Below are 23,440 nucleotides of genomic sequence, written 5' to 3'. Positions count from 1 at the left end.
GGTCAGGATAGAAGGGAAAATGAATGGAGCAAAGTACAGAAAAGTCCTTGAGGAAAACCTGCTGCCCTCTGCAAGAAAGCTGAAACTGGGATGGAAGTTTACCTTTCAGCATGACAACGATCCAAAGCACACAGCCAAAGCTACACTGGAGTGGCTAAGGAACAAAAAGATAAATGTCCTTGAGTGGCCCAGACAGAGCCCCAACCTAAAACCAATTGAAAATTTGTGGCATGGCTTGACGATTGCTGTCCATCAATGCTCCCCAAGGAACTTGACAGAGCTTGAATAGTTCTGTAAAGAATAATGGTCAAATATTTCCAAATCTAGGTGTGCAAAGTTGGTAGAGACCGATCCCAACAGAATCACAGCTGTAATTGCTGCCAAAGGTGCTTCCACCAAGTATTAACTCAGAAGGGTGGAGACTTATCCTATTATGATCTTTCAGTTTTGTATTTTTAAAATATAATCTTTTTCTCAATAAAAATGTTTTCTCCCCTTAACAGTGTGAAGTATGCTCTGTAGATAAGTGGAAAAAAGATCCTCATTTAAATGCATGAAATTCTGAGGCACTGACACAACAAAATGTGAAAAAAGCTCAATGGGGTGTAGATTTTCTATAGGCACTGTATATACCATCGCCAGAGGCAACCACTAAAAAAAGTCCCTATAATATTAAACTAACTGTTTTATAACTTATTAATGCATTTCTTTATTTTCCTTTATATTTAAGTTTTAACATGCTTACTGAGTTTAAGAATTTCATGTTAAAATCTAAGTAAAATAATTAATTTGCAAAGTCAGTGTGATACCTCGAAAAATATGTGCAAATAAAGAATCTTGTAAAACACACGGTGGTTGTCAATAGTTCAAAGTAACATTGCAGTTAAAATGGAAGGCTCTGTTATCATTAAAGATTGTACAGTATTTATTGAGATTACTCATGACTTCAAGGTAATATTGCATTTTACCCCCTGAAAATACATTTTACTCTCTCAGTGTTAGAATTAGAGGGTAAGTTACTACCAGACCCAAAACCTTATCTGAAGTGCTGACTGCCTGCTTGCCAGCAAGGAGACAGTGTACTGTGGGCTCTAGCATAGCCGTAGGGTACCTGTCTGTCACAAACATTAACATAAAGAGAAGATTCAGAGGGAGGCTGTTTTTATGATATTTTTATTATTATTAGTTCACATTCATGTGATATTGTGATCTTCAAACTCTGTTGACTCCATATACTTCATGGTAAGCATTAGGGAGCATTAGGGTTGATGTTTTCCACAAGAACCAATTACAAAAAGAGGACTAATGCAGTGTTTGTCTGATTTGTTTTAATGCCATGCTGCTGGATGTAAATGTTAATAAAGTCAGAACAAATCAGATCATGATCACTTTCCCTGCTTCTGTCCTCAGTAGATTGTCTTACTAATCAACTTCAATGAAAATACATGATCAGATTTACAGGACTTCAATACAAAAGCTTAGACTAGAAACCGCTGGTGACAAGCAGTGGTATAGCCTATACTACAGGAAGGAATAACACCTGCACCAATCTAATTTGTAATGCTTTTATCAGGACAAAATATGTTTACATGATCAATTTATTTTACTGTGACAAGTTTCCCCTTCCAGCAGCTTCTCAGCCAATTAGATATCCAGCAGTAAATGCCCAAAAGCTAACGTGACTTTAGGATCCTGAAATATTCTTGTATTTATGCAGTAAGGCACAAGAGGGCATGGGTTGTGCTGGATATTGCCACTTTTTGGTGCTTTGTTAGGCATGTGACGCAAGCAAGTGCTTGCAACCAAACAAGCAGTGACAATATCCAGCACAACCCATGCCCTCAAGCACTTTATTGTTTTTATAAAACGGATTTATAAATGTTTTATAAAAAAAGAAAGGATAAATCTATATAGTTTCTAAAGATGTATTAACATTTTGATGTTTACCTTACCATAACAGAAAATAATCCCTATGAACTAAAAATAATATTCTTTTTTTTTAAATAAAGACTTTAAATAACTATAAAAACCTTGCTAGATGTGTATCAGTTCATTTTGTGTATCTGTGAGGTGCCTGTCTTCCTGCATAGTCTAGGTAGGGTTGTTGCTAGGTAATTCACTCCCATTGGCTCAAGCATACAGCGCAAGAGTTTAAGATGCTTTGTTGGGATGAAGATTATTAATAATTAAGTAATTAATTTAAAGTCAAATTGTATTATTATTATTATTATTATTATTATTATTATTATTATTATTATTATTATTATTATTATTATTATTATTATTATTATTGTTATTAGAAAGCCAGTCATTTAAGCATTTAACAGCCCAATTTGTTTTTTTGTTTTTTTGTTCCTGTAAAGAGTGAGTGCTCATTCTCAAGGTAAAATTTGTAGCATGTAATGGCTGACCCAATGGATATTAATGCTGAATTATTAAAGGAAATGTTTCCAAAGAACTGGTGGCACTTACTGTAATAGGCTTCACTTTGTTCAGTTTTCTTCCATATTCCAGTTAAACAGTTAATTTAATTTGCGCCAGCAAACATATTGTACCAGTAAAGATAGAAGGTCTATGCTTGGAAGAGAAGCAAGGGCAACGTAATTAATTTCCAAGAATTTGAAAAATAAAAAAAATGCAAACATAACAAGGTGGAGGCAGGGGTTAGAATGTGTAACAACTGTCCATCACACAACACTGTCCATTACACAACACTGTCCATCACACAAAACTGTCCATTACACAACACTACCAATTACACAACACTGTCCATCACACAACACTGTCCATTTCATAACACTGTCCATCACACAAAACTTCCATTACACAACACTGTCCATCACACAAAACTGTCCATTACACAACACTGTCCATCACACAACACTGTCCATTACTCAACAGTGTACATCACACAACACTGTCCATCACACAACGCTCTCCATCACACAACACTCTCCATCAAACAACACTGTCCATTACACAAAACTGTCCATTACACAACACTGTCCATCACACAAAACTGTCCATTACACAACACTGTCCATCACACAACACTGTCCCTCACACAACAGTGTCCATCACACAACACTACCAATTACACAACACTGTCCATCACACAAAAGTGTCCATTACACAACACTGTCCATTACACAACACTGCCCATCACAACAGTGTCCATCACACAAAACTGTCCATCACACAACACTGTCCATCACACAACAGTGTCCTTCACACAACACTGTCAATCACACAACACTGCCAATTACACAACACTGTCCATCACACAAAACTGCCCATTACACAACACTGTTAATCACACAAAACTGTCCATTACACAAGTGCTGTGTAGACAAGCTTGGAATCTTCCCTTTTACTGTGTCTTCCTACCAACAAGAAACAAGCAAGAGGAAATAGAAAGGTATAGGGATAGAGTAACTTGTACAAGCTGTGTGTTCATTTTTTAAGAAGTAATTCCTCCTTATTTAGCCCTTGAAATCAACCCTACAATTTATATGTATTAATGGTGACCCAATGACAGTATCTCTGACTGTGGGTACCCATCCAATGTTGCCCCCTGGTGGTAAACTCAGGAAGTGACATAAATCTATGTTGCATTAGATTTAATTAGTCATGAAAAGGCTAATTAATCTGTGAATCATTTTTAAGTAAAATGTTTCAAATAAATACATAAATAAATAAGGTGCTTATTAAATAATTGTAACATGATCATATGCCTGAAGTTGGTGCAGGGTTGTGAAATTAGAAAAATGCATTTCAGAATTTTAGTACATTTGTTCTATGAAATAAAGAGGTCAGCATTCATGATTATTATAACAGCACCACCATGTGTGTAACTGTAATATCAATAATAAATATGGACAATACCTATAAGTCCTTGTAGCTATTTTGTTTTATGTCAACAAAACATAACTTTTGAGTGCCATCATCAAGTCTTCATTGTGTTGTCATCCTCATTATGTTCAGTATGTTTTGAATTATGACACATATGGTATTTTCATTAAGATGAAACTTCTACAGTAAAACTGCCACTTGGGGACATAATTGTTTAGATTTGAGTCTTACAGTCATTCTTTTGTAAATGTGGGTGGAAACTTTGTTTTCTTTTTTCTGATGCCAAAGCCTTTTAAAAAAACTGTCTTCACTGGTTACAAAAACTAAAGCTGGCATATGGATGTACAAAATACTGTAAGTCTGTGACTCAGTAATTAGGTCAATGTCAAATCAAAGACTTGCTATATTTATTCCCACTGACATCCTGCTTTGGTGCTTTACTCTCAAGCTAATCTGTACACTTTGTATCCATAGCAACATAACTGCAGGGGCACACAAAGTGCATTGTGAAATGTGATTGTGAGGTTTTTAGCTGCTAGCTATCTTGAATTTCTTTAAGGTTCATCACCTAATTGAAGATTAGTCAATAACTTGAAATACTGTTTGGAAATTATTAGCAGTTTAAAGTTCATTTGTTAATAATTTATAAAATATCTATAATTGCGTTACCAAAAAGAATAGCAGGTAAATAGTATGATATATAGCAAGACAGTGTTATAAAACATACAAATGATTTTAAAAACATATTTCCACTAGTAAGCCCAATGAAAGTATTATTGGAATAAACTAATAGAAAACCTGACTGACAGAAAGCTACCATCTATGTTCACATCAAACACTTTAGTAAGAGGTGACCAATTTAAATAATGGATCATAATTTGCCATGATGCGTCTTTCAAAGTAGTTAATGCGTTAGGTAGTTTACATGTCAAAAACATGTCATAAGGTTTGGAAGGCAGTTCTAAACAATATCATCAATACAGCAATACCGCCTGGGTCTATTTTAGCCTACCAGGATAATTAAAACATGTGTAGTTCTTAAAGAAAAAGGAGAGTTTATTACCTATTTTTGTGGAAACTGCTTCAGTATGTGTCTTATTTGCCCAAGATCCCACATAATTATAAGTATGAATTGACTCCAGTACGTACGTGACAAGGCCATTGAGTGCACCGTAGAAGTTTACTTTGAAAATGTTAAAGCGTTGTAATGTTTGCTGAACTACCTCTAAACAACTACCTCTATAATAGATAATGTTAGGCATAAACTTTTCTAATCAGGACGGTGCACAACAAATCATTTGTCTAATAATGACAAGTAGAGTTTTGGCTCAGGATGCACAATAACTTCTATCGAGGGCATCTAACAGATGTTAAAGCCTTCACTGGCATGTGCTGCCATTTAATGAGAATTTTCCTATGTTCAGTGTCTGCCGTTTCATGACACGCCTGTCAACATATCCCATTTTCTTCCCTCTGAATAACACAAACCTCAGTAAATTGGAATCACAGTGTATTTAATCAAGGTACTCTCCAATTCATAATCTGGTCTCAATTTATTTAATAGCTGTTGCTGCCAAGAATGAAATGAACAATTGCATCCCAAGGATGGGTACATGTTACCAGGGTGACATGTTATCATGGTGACATCTTTGATGACAAAGAACCCTGGGGAGCAGAGTGTGCTCAGCGTGCGCATTCTAACCCTGGAACAGCCAAGTGTCTGTCGTGCTTCACACAATAGTCACGCACAATTCTGACATGCTCGATGAATGCATTATCAGGGTGTAATTGCAGTATTGTTGGGTGAATTAGATGATACTGTAAATTGCAGAATGCTTTCAGCCTTGTAGAGTAATCAGGGTACGTAGGTTATACCAGGGGAACATGCTCCACACATTGACACTGCCATCAAGAAGCCTGGACAGTTTCAACCTTTCAAGAGGGGTCGAGTGATATTTCCCATTAGTGCAGAATTGCAAATCACTTGCCCTGGAAGTTGGGGATGAAATTTTGCATAGTATAGTCTGAATGGTATAGAGTCTGCATTTTTTGTGGTCTTGGATATGGTACCTACCTGTGTGTGATATATGGTTTATGATGATATATGGTTTATGTGACATAAACTAAGAGACCGTTAGCCACTCCATCGCAGTTAATGAATAATAATAACTTAAATTAAGTCAATATTAAAGATTCTTAAATATAATTTCCTTTTTGATAATTCAGGAACGGTGAATTAAACTGGGTAGATAATGAACTGCAAAAAATAATGTATTTTTAAAGAAAAGGTGTTTCAATGGGATATGCTTTTTTTTTTTTTTTTGCTTAGTCGCTGTTGGAGTCGACGATTATTTGTCTCGCTCGCTTGTTTGGTGATCCCATTGGTGGAGGATGGTTTAAATTTTCACAGAGACAGATTTGTTTAAAGTGCCTAAAAACCATGTATTGTGAGTTTTGAGTGATTGAAAATGAGACATTTTGTGTTTGAAAGTGGTCTTGGGGTGCACAGGAGTCAAAGGTCAAATATAATCTTTTAGAGCAGGGGTGTCAAACACCAGTCCTCGAGGGCCGCAGGGTCTTTTGGTTTTCATTCCAACTTAAGCTCTCAGTTAACATAATTGATCAAATTATTTGTTGAATTTAACAGTTGATGGTTTTAAAAATGTACTTCATTCAAGTTACACTACCTATGAAACATTTTCAGGCCTGAAGAGAAATGTTAGATGTGTCCAGTTAATCAAATAATTAGACCAATTAAGTAATTGAGAGCTCGAGTGGAACGAAAACCAGAAGACACTGTGGCCCTCCAAGAGTTTGACACCCCTGTTCTAGAGGAATATGCCATTTTGATGTCACTGCTGCAGTATTATGCCTTTTTTTTTTTCGAATGGCTCAGGATACAAATATAGCCTATCCATATATATATATATATATATATATATATATATATATTATATATATATATATATATATATATATATATACAGTGCCTATAGTAAGTATTCACTTCCCATGGACGTTTTCACAGTTTGTTGTGTTACAACTTGAAATCTTGATGCATTTAAATGGGATTTTTTCTGAAGAAGCAAGATAATTTTTATTGTGAAACAACAGTTAATGCTGAAATGTCTTGGTTAGATAAGTATTCACTTATCACAGTATTCACAGGAGTCAATACTTGCTAGAACCACCTTTCACAGAAATTACAGCTGTGAGTCTTTTGTGATATTGCTCCACCAGGTTTGCACATCTGGATCGTGCAATATTTGCCCATTCTTCTTGGCAAAATTGTTCAAGCTCTCTCAAGTTGGATGGGGATCATTGGTGGACAGCAATCTTCAAGTCTTGTCACAGATTCTTAATTGGATTCAAGTCCGGGCTTTGACTGGACCACTCTAGGACATTCACTATCTTATTTTTAAGCCACTCCAGTGTCGCTTTGGCTGTGTGCTTGGGGTCATTGTCCTGCTGAAAGGTGAATTTCCGTCCCAGTCTTAGGTCTTTTGCAAACAGCAACAGACTTTCCTCAACGATTTGGCTGCACTTAGCTCCATTCATTTTGCCCTGTACCCTGACAAGCTTCCCATTCCTTCCTGATGAAAAGCATCCCCATAGCATGATGCTGCCACCACCATACTTCATGGTAGGGATGGTGTTACCTGTGTGATGTGCTGTGTTGGGTTTGAGCCAGACATAATGCTCTACATTTAGGCCAAATAGTTCAATTTTTGTTTCATCGGACCACAGAATCTTTAGACAGATCTTTTCGCAAATTCCAAGTGGGATTTTACATGGGCTTTTTTTCAGAAATGGCTTCCTTCTTGCCACTCTTCCATAAAGGCCAGATTTGTGGAGTGCCTCAGCTATTGTTGACACATAGACAGTTTCTCCCATGTCAGCCATGGAACACTGTATTTCTTTCAGAGTTGCCTCTTGGTGGCTTCTCTGACTAATGCCCTTCTTACTCGCCTGCTCAGTTTAGGAGGATTGCCTGCTCTAAGCAGATTCTGGGTGGTGCCGTATACCTTCCACTTCTCAATGATCGGCTTGACTGTGCTCCAGGGGAAATTCAATGCCTTTGAAATATTTTTATACCCCTCCCCTGATCTGTGCCTTTCCACAACTTTATCCCTGAGTTGTTTTGAAAGCTCCTTGGTCTTCATGGTAGTATCTTTGCTTTGAATACACTACTCAAGTAGTTACAGAGACAGGTGTATTTAATCTGAAATCATATGAACCACTTTTATTGCACACAGATGGACTTATTGTGTGATTTAACTTATTGTGTAAATTCGGAAGGCAATTGGTTGCACCTGAGCTTATTTAGGATTGTCATAGCAAAGGGGGTGAATACTTATCCAATGAAGACTTTTTAGATTTTTATTTTTAATTGATTTGTTTTTTCACCCCCCCCCCCCCCCCCCCCATTTTTTCACACATTGAAAGTGTTGAGTAAGTTGCGTAAATCAAAGGAAAATATTCCTTTGTCTTATAACAGCAGGTCCCGAGACGGGCTGGTGAGATGGGCAGGGCCGGCGTGCTGACTGCTTGTTAACAACCCGGAAGAGCTCACCCCGCGGGTCGGGGGCGTGGTCAGCGCATGTGAATGGGAGAATTTAGCCTGAACTTTGCCATCCATCGAGGTTACCCGCTCCCTTTCATCTAGAGTGTTCCGATTCCTAGACTGAGGCACCTGGGCTGGGCGATTTCCATACAGCTGTCATTCCGGAACCTTCCAGCAAGGATGAGGTGTCTGTTCTGGATTAGCTTAAATGGGCACCACCTCCCTCCAGCTCTCCTATAAAAACATCTGAGAGCTGAATCGCGGGGGTCAGACTGAGAAAAGGAGAACAGAGTGAAGAGAGAAAGAGCTAGAAAGAAAGAAAGAGCTAAAGAGAAAAAGCCGAATTGCAGAAGCATGAGCTGTGGCTGACAGCAGCTTGGCTAAAGTGATTATGAAGGCTAAAATAAATGAAAAGTTTAGCCTTGAAACCTTGTCTTGCATCCTTCTTGACACCGCCACATTGGTGTCAGAGTGGAATGTCGTGGGTATTCGAGAAGGAACCAGAGGAGGAGTCGATCTTCTTTCCGCTGGCAGCGTGGAGACCGGCTGCCAAATATGAGTTCGAGTGCTGGCTGTTGGGACCAAAAAGTCAGCTAAAGGAGGAAATAGAGGCAGCGGACGTCCCGACACCGTTACACCGTGGAAAGCAGAGTTGAGCCAAGACCCCACACCTAGTTCAACCTGGTGGCCCAACTTAAAGGATGGACCAGGGAGGAAAAGGCCCTCCAACTTGCTGGATGTTTGGCGGACGACGCTCTGCCCTGTCTACTGACATTAACACCAGAGCTGATTACATGGTGCTGAGTGAGGCCCACCAGAGTCGGTTTGGCAGCAGCCAACAGCCAGGGCTGCTGCGTAATAAACAGAGAGGTCAGACTAGGAGGGCAGGGGAGTCCTTCCATGAGCTGGCGGCCACCATAGAGATACTAACCCGGCGCACGTTTGTCCACATGCCTTCCGACGTACAAGAGGAACTGGCCAGGGAACAGTTTGTGGAGGCTATTAGGACCGGAGAACTACAGGAGCAGATTATCTACTCTGGTCCCAGAGCCTCCAAGAGGCCATGGAGCTAGTGAATGAGAGGGAGGTGGTCTGGGCTACAGAGCGACAGGGCTCGGAGGGATGAAGCCGACCAGCAGTCCGGACGACACAGCTTGAGACGGGGCCATTCGCCCCCAGTGAGGTGCCAATGACATGGTTCCCAGAGGTCTCCGCTCTTCTCAGAGCCATAGCGGCCCATGACCCAGGATCCCGTCCACTGCAACCTCTCCTTTGCTGGGGCTGTGGATGGCCTGGTCATCGCTGCACCGAATGCCTGACGAAGAGCTGTCCTGGGGGAGCTAAGGGCCCCCTCCTGATGCCGGAAAATTCCCAGGTGTCCGCTTGAACAGACGAAGATGTACCCTACCACATACCTCTGTCATGGCAGAGCCAGTCAACCCGGTAATGGTGGTCGATAGGTCTTTGGTGTGCGACCACTGTCATGTTCCAATCAGTATCGAAGGAGTGCCCTGCTCTGCCCCAGTTGATACAGGCTCAATGGTCACCCTTGTGCGGCCAGACATCCTACAACAAAGCCAGTGGGGGCCGTCTCCAGTGGACGGTGACGGGGAGCTGGCACCGATGGGGGGAAAGGGGACACTGACCATCCACATCGGGGGACAGGTGTTGAAACACCCGATGTGGATTGCCCTAGTCCTAGACAAATGCATTCTTGGGCTGGATTTCCTCCGCCGTATCGAGAGCCAGCTGGACATTTCCTTGGAGATCCAACTCTTGCCCTGGCAGGACCCAGGGCACTGGTGTACAGGAAACCCCCTTCCCCAGGTCACCCAGACAGTCATAAACTGCAGCTGAACACCACTCCTGTTCCGTCTGGGTGGAAGAGGAGGACTCACCTGTCAGATCGATCTCGTCGGAAACAGGGGGGTTGTATTCATCCACCTTGACCAGAGGAGCTGCCTGAACAGTGCTCTTTGCCAACCACCACCACCACAAGGTCCCCGAGCCAGCGGCCAAAGGTCTCTCCTCGATCACAGAGTTTGGAGGAAATTACTCACGACACAACAATTGCAGTCTGGCAACGTAATTGCGAGGGGCTTTGCCCAGAGCAATAAGGTCAGCTGCGGAAGCTGGCGTTGAGATACTGTCACAGCTTTGCTGCTAAGGCCGAGGAAGCAGGCCAGACACACTTGGTCCAGCACAAAATTGACACGGGGGATAGCAAAAGCCAAAGATGGGTGGAATAATATATTGGTTTGATGATTGAGAGCAGGGCTTTTCAACCGGGGGTACTTCTAAGGGTCATAGGGGTACACAGGAATGAGTTACAAATAAAAATGAAAGTAAGAGAAAATAATGATCTTGAATTTTTTAACAGTATTATATATTCTCTAAACCATGGTGTATACTTATTTAATCTTTGTTTAGCAGCGCAAAGGTAACCACTAATGAAAAAAAAAAAAACACAGAATCTATCACGTCCACATTTTTTACTTGATTCCGATTTATGGCAATTGTGATCTTTGTTGTTTTCAACTTGTTGTATCAGTGAAGCACAGTGTTTCTGCATTGTTTAGAAGTATAAATGCTCCGGTAAATATAAATAGTCATCACAATACTCATACTTTGACTGTTTTTGTTTATTACCGCAGCTGCATTTTATTAACAGTAATAGTGGCTGGTTGAATATGTGTTTAGTGTTTGGTGTTTCTTGCAATAGAAAAACGAAGGAAAACACAAAAGTCAGAAAGTGCAAAGTGACATAAAGTTATACAGAGTCCCTTTGGATTATTTTTAGTTAGTACTTATAGTTTTATCTTGAGGTTAATGCTTTTGATACTGTAAACCTTTTAAACGGCACTGTGACAAAGTGGCTGAGTAGGAACAGGTGCAGGAGTGATGCAGCACAGTAATTAAACAGACCGAGCCTTGTAATCCAGTTTGGAACAGTGAACTTTATCTTTAGTCCAGGTCTGGTGACCTAAACAATAATCCCTCGGCAATACACAACACTACACAAGGTAAGCAATACGGGATTGCAGTCCCAACTAATAAACACAATATCTGACCCACAATAATACATACACGGTCACCAGTCCTGGGTGCGTGCAGTAGTGCTTGTGGTGGGTGATACAGGTTATTTAGTGACTGTTGGTGAAGAAGAAGAAGTGTCGTTCCGGAGTAGTGCTGGCCCTAAACGACAGCTCCAGAACTGTGCTAGCTGTCTGGTAATGTGCAAGAGAAGACAATTACAAGACAAAACAAACAAAACACTCACTGTACTTTTTATGATTAGGAACAGGGTCTCTCACAGTCCTTCTCAGTTTATTTACACAAACCAAAGCGAAGGAACAGATTATGATTCTCTGTCCCCATTTATGTTTTCACGCATGACCCCTTGGTAAACGAGTGCAACAGCCTCTCCAATCTGCGGCTGCCACATCGTTTCCCTTCCAGGTCAATGCGTTATTGTGTTATTGCAACTGAGTCTCGCCCCCTTCCTGGCTGGCCAACTTCCCTTGAACCCTGGGAAAGAACTGTCAGGCCAGCCCATCCAAGGAATCCTGTTCTCGCTGCTTAGTGCTCTCACAGGTCGGGAGGGTGATTTCCAATCAAGAATCATTGTATTTCTGTCACAGGCACACATAATTATGTTGAGGTGGGAAGTAAATAGTAACGTGATGAACATTTACTATTTTGTGTTATTTATAATGACTTTTCCCAATAAAAAGTGAATATGAGTCTTTCCAAAGACTCCTAAGTACTACCTTTTAATTTTTTGCATCCAAAGGCATGCAATTAAGTTTTAAGAATGAAGTCTACTTTTTGGTTTTCTGTCTCAGCAATTGATCAGTCCCAGACTGTTGTGTAAAATTATACTGTACAGAAAATAAACAGGAGAAAAAAGAAATGTGTTAACCAGATTATTCTGCCTTTTATTGCAACTGTGGTACCATTCAGTGAGCAAAAATTGTAAAGGTTACTTTAGCTGAACCTTCCCGACAGAAGGGGCACAGTTTCAAAAAATGGTTTAAAACCCCTGATTTACAGTACTGCTATGCATGCTTCGAGAAAGAATCATGTGGGACAGACTTAACCCATTGGATATGTGTGATCTTGGACTCTATCAGCGCTAACGATTACTAAGACAGAGCTTGTGCATATTTCGTGATCTGTAAAGCTTTTTTTATCTTGACATTTTTGCTTATAGAATGTGAAGGCCAACACATGAAACTATGGCTATTTCCTTTTCAGCTGCGCCTCTGTCGCAATGTGGTCATTACTACGCCAGGGATGATTTTGCTTTGGTGCACTTGGCATGGAATTTACTTTTAAGTTGGGCTTAAGTTGGAAGTAGTAACGACACCGTAAGCAGTTGTGATGGCATAATTTCAGCCTGCTTGGTGCACTTGGTGCCCTTGGATGGCCCCTAATAGTCATGTTCCTAAAAAAGGAGAATGGAGGTTCTGCATGTACTACCGAAGGATGAATGAGGTCACTAGAAAGGACTATTACCTGCTTCCCTGCATAGATGAATCCCTGGACTTGGTGGCTGGGTCCTCGTGGGTCACGTCCTTGGACCTAAGGAGTAGCTACTGGCAGGTAGCCCTCGCCCCTGAAGCTCGACCAAAGATGGCCTTCTCCAGTAGCTGCGTGTGACGTCAAACGGAGAGCAGCCAGGAGCAGCAAGTGCAGCCAGCTGTGGGATACAAGAACATGACCAATATGAGCTAACGACAATGCGCAGTCGCAGACTGTCATGCTACTTGAATATAGCATGACTTGAGCTCCACCATGCACGTGTGGCTGCGAGGTCACTCAGACAGCCTGGTACTGTTTTAATTCCAGAATAGTCATGCAGAGCTAACGCATGCATGACTAGAACATAGCACAAAGAATGGAGCTGTCCACGCAATGAACATGCATAAAAAACAAGATTATATAAAGACAGAAAGACACGTTTATATTCTAGTATTATCACAACTTTCTTAGTTTTCTGATTGGTCACTGATATATATACAATATTTAATGGGGCTTCAGCTCAAACCAGTGCAGGAGGATGCAAGACATAGCTTCAAAAAAATAATATATATATATATATATATATATATATAATATATATATATATATATATATATATATATATATATATACACAGTGGCTTGCGAAAGTATTGACCCCCTTTGTCATTTTTCCTACTTTGTTGCCTTACAACCTGGAATTAAAATTGATTTTTATTTGGATTTCATGTAATGGACAGACACACAATAGTCCAAATTGGTGAAGTGAAATGAAAAAAATAACTTGTTTAAAAAAATTCTAAAAAATAAATAATGGAAAAGTGGTGCGTGCATATGTATTCACCCCCTTTGCTATTAAGCCTCTAAATAAGATCTGGTGCAACCAATTACCTTCAGAAGTCACATAATTAGTTAAATAAAGTCCACCTGTGTGCAATCTAAGTGTCACATGATCTGTCACAGGATCTCAGTATATATACACCTGTTCTGAAAGGCCCCAGAGTCTGCAACACCACTAAGCAAGGTGCACCACCAATCAAGCGGCACCACGAAGACCAAGGAGCTCTCCAAACAGGTCAGGGACAAAGTTGTGGAGAAGTACAGATCAGGGTTGGGTTATAAAAAAATATCCGAAACTTTGAACATCCCACGGAGCACCATTAAAGCCATTATTAAAAAATGGAAGGAATATGGCACCACAACAAACCTGGCAAGAGAGGGCCGCCCACCAAAACTCACGGACCAGGCAAAGAAGGCATTAATCAGAGAGGCAACAAAGAGACCAAAGATAACCCTGAAGGAGCTGCAAAGCTCCACAGCGGAGATTGGAGTATCTGTGCATAGGACCACTTTAAGCCATACACTCCACAGAGCTGGGCTTTACGGAAGAGTGGCCAGAAAAAAGCCATTGCTTAAAGAAAAAAATAAGCAAACACGTTTGGTGTTTGCCAAAAGGCACGTGGGAGACTCCCCAAACATATGGAAGAAGGTACTCTGGTCAGATGAGACTAAAATTGAGCTTTTTGGCCATCAAGGAAAACGTTATGTCTGGCACAAACCCAACACCTCTCATCACCCCAAGAACACCACCCCCACAGTGAAGCATGGTGGTGGCAGCATCATGCTGTGGGGATGTTTTTCATCGGCAGGGACTGGGAAACTGGTCAGAATTGAAGGAATAATGGATGGCGCTAAATACAGGGAAATTCTTGAGGGAAACCTGTTTCAGTCTTCCAGAGATTTGAGACTGGGACGGAGGTTCACCTTCCAGCAGGACAATGACCCTAAGCATACTGCTAAAGCAACACTTGAGTGGTTTAAGGGGAAACATTTAAATGTCTTGGAATGGCCTAGTTAAAGCTCAGACCTCAATCCAATTGAGAATCTGTGTTATGACTTAAAGATTGCTGTACACCAGCGGAACCCATCCAACTTGAAGGAGCTGGAGCAGTTTTGCCTTGAAGAATGGACAAAAATCCCAGTGGCTAGATGTGCCAAACTTATATATACATACCCCAAGAGACTTGCAGCTGTAACTGCTGCAAAAGATGGCTCTACAAAGTATTGACTCTGGGGGGGTGTGGCAGAGCAAAGCTCTGCCCTTTTAAATTGGCAGGGATGGGGTTAACTTCCCCTGCCTGCCTGGGTTTATTATGTTCAGGTGGCTGGGGTTGATTAGTTGATTAGGTTGATTAACGATCAATCAGCGCCCAGCCACCTGATATAAAAGGAGGCCTCAGCTTCTCATTTGGGAGAAGGGAGCTGAGGAAGCAGGTTGGTGTTTGTTTTGTGGTTTTTTGAATTTTCTAAATCCAGTGAAGGCATTGCCCAGCCTGGAAACTTTATTTTTGTGAGTTTTGTTTTTGCTTTATTTGTGTTTGAGTATCTGTTATTTTGCCCTTGTGCACTTTATTTTTGTTTATTTATAATAAAATAGTTATTTTTTTGAACTGCAGTCTGTCTCTGGGCCTCTATCCACTCGCCAGCCTGCCACATTTGGTGTCAGAGTGGGATAGCGCCACCTAGAGGCTCAGAGCAGTATTTTTGTTTTGTTTGGTGGAATTTTTGGGATAATTATTTTTTTTTTGAAAAAAAAAAAAAAAAATGGGAAAGAAGAGCAGACAGCGGCAAAGGCAGGAAAAGCAGCAGCAGCTGAAGAAATGTAAGCTGCTGCAGCCACCGCTGGAGGACCCGGCCAGCCTCTTCCCCTGGTGTTCCTGGTGCGGGAAGGAAGACCATCGTTGGCGGTCCTGCCCAGACGTGCCACCGGCAAACTGGTGTGGCCGGTGTGAGGAGGACGGCCACAACTGGGCAGGATGCCCCTACAACCAGGCCCAGGAAGAGGTGCCTTGTTCACCCCGGGCATCAGGGGCCACCCCACTACCTCTAGCACCACCACCTTCACCACCGTCCCAGGAGATCTGGGACTGGTTGATGCACCCTGAGGCAGACCTCGTCCACGATCTCCCCATAGTTATCAACACGCTGTGGCGTCGAGATGGGGAGAGGTGGGAACAGTGGGAGGAACAACACCACCCAATATCCTTCCCAGAGGTTGCTCTCATGGTGGTTAATTACCTGGCGGTAGACATGGGAGATCCACCGGTCACTCCAATAAAGAGAGGTGAGCCGCCTTCCCGGGAGCCAGAGAGGGGTGAGCCGTCGCTCCCAGAGCCAGAGAGGGAAGAGGAGCCGTCGCTCCCAGAGCCAGAGAGGGAGGAGGAGCTGCCGTCGCTCCCAGAGCCAGAGAGGGAGGAGGATCTGCCGTCGCTCCCAGAGCCAGAGAGGGAGGAGGAGCCTCCGTCGCTCCCAGAGCCAGAGAGGGAGTGAGGAGCTGCCGTCGTCCCCAGAGCAAGAGAGGAGTGAGGAGCTGCCGTCGCTCCCAGAGCCAGAGAGGGAGGAGGATCTGCCGTCGCTCCCAGAGCCAGAGAGGGAGGAGGAGCCTCCGTCGCTCCCAGAGCCAGAGAGGGGTGAGGAGCTGCCGTCGTCCCCAGAGCAAGAGAGGGGTGAGGAGCTGCCGTCGCTCCCAGAGCCAGAGAGGGAGGAGGATCTGCTGTCGCTCCCAGAGCCAGAGAGGGAGGAGGATCTGCCGTCGCTCCCAGAGCCAGAGAGGGGTGAGGAGCTGCCGTCGCTCCCAGAGCCAGAGAGGGGTGAGGAGCTGCCGTCGCTCCCAGAGCCAGAGAGGGAGGAGGATCTGCTGTCGCTCCCAGAGCCAGAGAGGGAGGAGGATCTGCCGTCGCTCCCAGAGCCAGAGAGGGAGGAGGATCCTCCGTCGCTCCCAGAGCCAGAGAGGGAGGAGGATCTGCTGTCGCTCCCAGAGCCAGAGAGGGAGGAGGATCTGCTGTCGCTCCCAGAGCCAGAGAGGGAGGAGGATCTGCTGTCGCTCCCAGAGCCAGAGAGGGAGGAGGATCTGCTGTCGCTCCCAGAGCCAGAGAGGGAGGAGGATCTGCCGTCGCTCCCAGAGCCAGAGAGGGAGGAGGATCTGCTGTCGCTCCCAGAGCCAGAGAGGGAGGAGGATCCTCCGTCGCTCCCAGAGCCAGAGAGGGAGGAGGATCTGCCGTCGCTCCCAGAGCCAGAGAGGGAGGAGGATCTGCTGTCGCTCCCAGAGCCAGAGAGGGAGGAGGATCTGCTGTCGCTCCCAGAGCCAGAGAGGGAGGAGGATCTGCTGTCGCTCCCAGAGCCAGAGAGGGAGGAGGATCTGCTGTCGCTCCCAGAGCCAGAGAGGGAGGAGGATCTGCCGTCGCTCCCAGAGCCAGAGAGGGAGGAGGATCTGCTGTCGCTCCCAGAGCCAGAGAGGGAGGAGGATCTGCTGTCGCTCCCAGAGCCAGAGAGGGAGGAGGATCTGCTGTCGCTCCCAGAGCCAGAGAGGGAGGAGGAGCCTCCGTCGCTCCCAGAGCCAGAGAGGGAGTGAGGAGCCGCCGTCGCTCCCAGAGCCAGAGAGGGGTGAGGAGCCGCCGTCGCTCCCAGAGCCAGAGAGGGAGCCTGCCGTCGTCCTCAGAGCCCGAGAGGGAGGAGCCGCCGCCGCTCTCAGAGCCAGAGAGGGAGCCGGGCCGCCGCCGCCGCCTCCGCCACCAGAGGGAGCCGGGCCGCCGTCGCCGCCTCCGCCACCAGAGGGAGCCGGGCCGCCGTCGCCGCCTCCGCCACCAGAGGGAGCCGGGCCGCCGCCGCCGCCGCCTCCGCCACCAGAGGGAGCCGGGCCGCCGCCGCCGCCTCCGCCACCAGAGGGAGCCGGGCCGCCGCCTCCGCCACCAGAGGGAGCCGGGCCGCCGTCGCCGCCTCCGCCACCAGAGGGAGCCGGGCCGCCGTCGCCGCCTCCGCCACCAGAGGGAGCCGGGCCGCCGTCGCCGCCTCCGCCACCAGAGGGAGCCGGGCCGCCGTCGCCATGCTACCTTGGACATTCGGGGCCCCCTCAACCAAAGAAGGCTTGGGGGCTCCGACATCAACCCCGCCCACCACCACCCACCATAACAGCCCACCCAAGGGACATAATTGGACTCTTGGGGGGAGGAGGGGGGGGGGGGGGGGGAAGGGGGGAGTTGGCCGATTGCGGCCGGTGTACGTTGTACATGGGGGGAGGTGTGTGGCAGAGCAAAGCTCTGCCCTTTTTAAATTGGCAGGGATGGGGTTAAATTCCCCTACCTGCCTGGGTTTATTATGTTCAGGTGGCTGGGGTTGATTAGTTGATTAGGTTGATTAACGATCAATCAGCGCCCAGCCACCTGATATAAAAGGAGGCCTCAGCTTCTCATTTGGGAGAAGGGAGCTGAGGAAGCAGGTTGGTGTTTGTTTTGTGGTTTTTTGAATTTTCTAAATCCAGTGAAGGCATTGCCCAGCCTGGAAACTTTATTTTTGTGAGTTTTGTTTTTGCTTTATTTGTGTTTGAGTATCTGTTATTTTGCCCTTGTGCACTTTATTTTTGTTTATTTATAATAAAATAGTTATTTTTTTGAACTGCAGTCTGTCTCTGGGCCTCTATCCACTCGCCAGCCTGCCACAGGGGGTGAATACTTATGCACGCTCAAGTTTTCTGTTTTTTTGTCTTATTTCTTGTTTGTTTCACAATAAAAAATATTTTGCATCTTCAAAGTGGTAGGCATGTTGTGTAAATCAAATGATACAAACCCCCAAAAATTCAATTTTAATTCCAGGTTGTAAGGCAACAAAATAGGAAAAATGCCAAGAGGGGGCAATACTTTCGCAAGCCACTGTGTGTGTGTGTGTGTGTGTGTGTGTGTGTGTTATATATATATATATATATATATATATATATATATATATATATATATATATATATATATATATATATATATATATATATATATGTGTGTGTGTGTTAGTGAAGCTATGTCTTGCATCCTCCTGCACTGGTTTGAGCTGAAGCCCCATTAAATCTGTGCCTCTGCATCGATTTTCATCTCAGCAATACTGTACTAGAATGGGTACTTGCACACAAAAATGTGAGAGGCTTTTTGTGTTTTGTTTTCCTCTCAGGTGCCGGAGTTGACAATGGAAACCAGTTTTTTGTTTTTGCACAATATTATGTAAGTCCCACATAAATATGTGGGTAAAATGGGTATATATTTTAGTATCTCTGCCATGTCATATTTCTGTTCTTTCTTTGTTGTGATCTGTTTTGATGTTATTAATTAGTACATGGTAACGTACCTCCTGACAAAAAGAAAAGCTGAATAAATCAAGGATGGATTGTAAATTATGTATGCAGGTGTGCTCCTACAGCATCACTGACACCAAGCACTGAGCAATGATTAATGAAATGTCATGCACATTGCTGTATGCATTCATCTCATAACATTTAAGCACAAGATTAGGAGCCAATTACCTGGCCTGTTCCTCCCATTAGTACAAGATGCCTCCAATCATTTAAGGTGAATATAGCACAAAATGTCACAGAGCCAACTCTGCAAACAAGATTTAATGTAAATCAATAAATGCTATCTATAATGTAAATCAATAATGCTATACTGTTTTATTTACCCAGTTTGATTTGTTTAATGTGATCACATTGTGCTTTAATGCTTGGTACTGTAATGTCAAGCTTTAGGTAACATTGTCCAGTCCTATTTTATTCCCTAGAACAGGGTTTCCCAAATCGATCCTGGGGACCCTGTGTGTCTTCCGGTTTTCATTCCAACTGAGCTCTCAGTTATTTAACCAAATCCTTAAATATAATAGTAATATCTTTATATAGCACCTTTCATAGTGGACCACCATCACAACATGTTTTAAAGAGGTAGGCTGTAAACTGCATTATATGCAGAGTCACTCACAATAGGACATTGATTTAGCATTTGATCTACAGTATGGAGCACAAGGGGGTTAAGTGACTTGTTCAGGGTAACACAATGAGTCAGTGAGTGGCAGAGGTGGGATTTGAACTGGTGACCTTCTGGTTACAAGCCCTGGACTTTAACCATTGGACCACAACGTCTCCTATGAACTAGTAATTTGCTTAATTTGGCTGTTTTATTTCAAGTTAGCTATTGCAGATTTCAAGTTAGCTTACATTTCATAACTAACTTGAACTCTGCAACTTTTTAGAATTTTAGAACAATTAAAAAGGTCTAATTAAGCAAATGATTATTTTAATTATGGCTCTAGTTAAGTAATGGAGAGCTCAGTTTAAATGAAAGCCAGCAGACACATGGGATCCCCAGGGAGTTGGGAAGCCCTGGTCTAGAAGGTTTATTTTATCTGATTTTAGTGTTAGGATAAACATCTGATATTAAAAATATTCAAAAATTCTTTCAATGTCTTTCAATATAGAGAATACGATTTTGTTCAAGCACTACTGTTTTTATTCTGAACACAATGTCAAATTATCATAGTTGAATAAAGAAATCAGAACTTGACTTGAATGAGTCATTTCGGCACCAGTAGTATTTTGCTGAAGGCAACTTCCAGATAATTCTGGGGGCCTTGACACCTAAGACGAGAACCAGTCCTTGTCGTAAATCCAGTCCAAGCAGCCCAAAGGAGAACAAGGGACAGCGTCGGTACGAGAACACCCAATGAAAGACACTTCAGATGGACACAGACAAGCACTGCCCAAAATAACCAAACTAACCAATCACAGGGTTGAAGAGATAATAACAAAACCCCGCTGACTTTCGAAGTGTGAATTTCTGCTGTGTGAGCTGCTGCTGCTTCCAGACATGCGTGCTGCCCGCAAACGAAAGGTGTTCGAGGAGTGTCCATGATCCGCCAGAAGTGGTTTGGTGTTCTGAGTGACGAAATGGAAGCTAAACTGCTCTGAAGAAAGTTGTATAACCATGAGAGCATAAGTGCTCGGATTCACGGAAGGCAAGGAAGAACCAATGTTCTGGATAATGGCTAAAATCATCTTCTGAGGAAGGGCCCTGCCATCTATCATACAAGAGACTGGATCAGTAAATAGGATACTGCATTAATCGGAAAGCGTTTCTTTGTTTCCACCTATCTGCACGAAACAAATTGAAACGAAGTCGTCAGTTATATTTTTGGAAAATTCCGAGAGAATCACCACAAGAACACTTATACAAACTACAGTATGTAACTTTTCAATTGCAACGCATTAGCTGAACTGAATTCAAACTGATCAACGTAACTATTCCCAATTGGAAAACTGCCAGCAACAAAGATAATGTTTCAAGCCACTGAGATCAACAAGCTGATCTCCATTTGAAAAGAACTATTTGTTTATTGCGAGCCTAGCAATACAATGCGTACAGCAAAGTACCGTCTACATTGGAACTGCGGATCCGGAGAGCTGCAGTATTCATCAACACAGATTGACTTCTGTATATGGAAATTGATAAGTATTCAACATGTCTAATATTAAATACTTTAGGACTCGAGAAAGTAACTGAAGCAAAGGCTGTCAAGTGGAAACTGTTCTAGGAATAGAATATAACTGCCTGTTTTAGAGTGTGTAAGAAATGTATTATGTTTGTTTGAAATGTGCAACTCAAGGAGTTGGCTCGTAAATGCAGAGAATTTCATCATTGCCTCATTTCTGAGTTAGTTTGAATATATAATCAACTGAAGTTGATAACATGTTATTAGTTCGGTACATCATGCCTAAACTAAATTAGGTACTGAATGTTGGATTCCTTTCTGAATGGAAGATTGAATTAATTTTCATGCATATTGCCATAATTGATTACACGGAGAAACAGGTATTGAAAATACTAATGCAGAGTAGACACTTTGTGTGATAAAATATTCAATATTAATATATTAACCATGTATGCTAATGATGTTATGGTCGTTGTAATCGTTTGACTATGGAATCAATGAACTGCATATTACTATTCACGCATATCTCTAACCAATAACCTTTCCATTCTGTAATTTTTGATTAGTTGTGCACCCCTTTATTCTTAAATAAACGATTGTTTTATACTTCTGACACGTTGTGTGGATGTCAATTGTTGTCAAGGGAATCAGAGTTCTAAATGATACCACCGAACTATTATTTTATGTTTTGGTTACTAACATTTGGACGTTCTTAAACAGTGACCCTAGAGACTAATTTATATACAAATAAATTGTATACCAAAGTCATTACATAGGTGTGATCCTGTCGACAACGTACAGCAGTGGGTGGTTATAAAGGCGTTTTCTATCTCTGTTACAATTACTAAGCACAAACCAAAATAAAGATTTTTTATTGTTGTACAGATAAAACAAACAGATCTGATATTTTTCAAATACATTTACAATTCTGCAACTGTATGCATTGCATGTGTAAGAGCAAATATGTCCCCTGTTTTACAACATTTGGGGTACGAAATCCATGTTCCATACTTAGTACAACACTACTTTAATTAAACAAACACTTTTCCTTCATTCTTCGTGGGTATTGACAACTATACACTGCAGTCCTTACAATGTTTAAGACTTCGGACTCCAGGCTATCAGAATAGGTTTGGCATTTTTATAGCCAGAATGTAATTTCTGAATAATTCATATATAAGAGCTATCCTCCTCCTGTTTCTGAGTCTAATGTCTGTATCGAGCTTAGAGAATCTGTTCAAAAATCACAATATTATTTTCTTTAAATTCCTCTACTTTGTCTATGGTCATAAGAATTGCCACCAACTCTGCAGTAAATACTGATAAATGATTTGATAATCTTCCCCTTCTACATATTTCACATTTTATATTAAGCATATCCTATTTTCCCAGATTTAGTATCTTTTGATCCATTTTTCTATATCTGTAACATCTCGTCCTTATTTATTTATTTTTAATATTCCTTCCTTTATCTTAATTTCTTATTGCACCTTTAAATATAACTGGACGAGCTCTCGCGTGGCCTTAATCTCATTATGCATGCAGACAGAGCACTCTAGCAGCAGTATTGTCAATTTAGCGATTTTGTCAAGATTCGCCTAGCGACAAAAACATTGTCAAGGCGACTAGCGACAAATCTAGTTGTGCCGACAATAGCGATTGCAGATAATGAAGTCGCCATATTGTATCATCAACATCAGTCACAAGCAGCTCAATACACCACGCTTCTCCTGTCCTGAAGTGGTACAGTGGCGGTGTTCTTGTAGCGCAGATTTCCGCAGTTCTGCACAGATCTGCAGTTCTAGACAGATTCACGGAGATGCGCGTTCTTCGAGGACTGCTGCGTGACGTCACTAAACTACCCCTGCAGATATCTGCAGATTCTGCACAACCAAGCGCACCGTTAAAAAGTATCTGCAGAGACTGGTTGTGGTTGTGAGCCAAAGAGATCACATGAAGTGACCTGCTAATCGTAATGTAAATAACTGCTACTGCCCCCTGTTAACGGAAGCTAACGACATCAATTATTTAAACAAACATAATGTACTAAGTCCATGATTAGTGATGCATAATGTTACAATAAAGTTAATGTTAATCAATTACATTAAACCTACTCTGTATAGGTAGATAGTCCAGACAAATATAACACGTTTAAAAATGATCAACCATCATTAATACACGTAATATTATTTATACAGGTGTTTAC

The sequence above is a fragment of the Polyodon spathula genome, chromosome 4 (assembly GCF_017654505.1).
Source record: "Polyodon spathula isolate WHYD16114869_AA chromosome 4, ASM1765450v1, whole genome shotgun sequence".
NCBI classification, from domain to species: domain Eukaryota; kingdom Metazoa; phylum Chordata; class Actinopteri; order Acipenseriformes; family Polyodontidae; genus Polyodon; species Polyodon spathula.
This window is presented reverse-complemented; position numbering follows the sequence as displayed.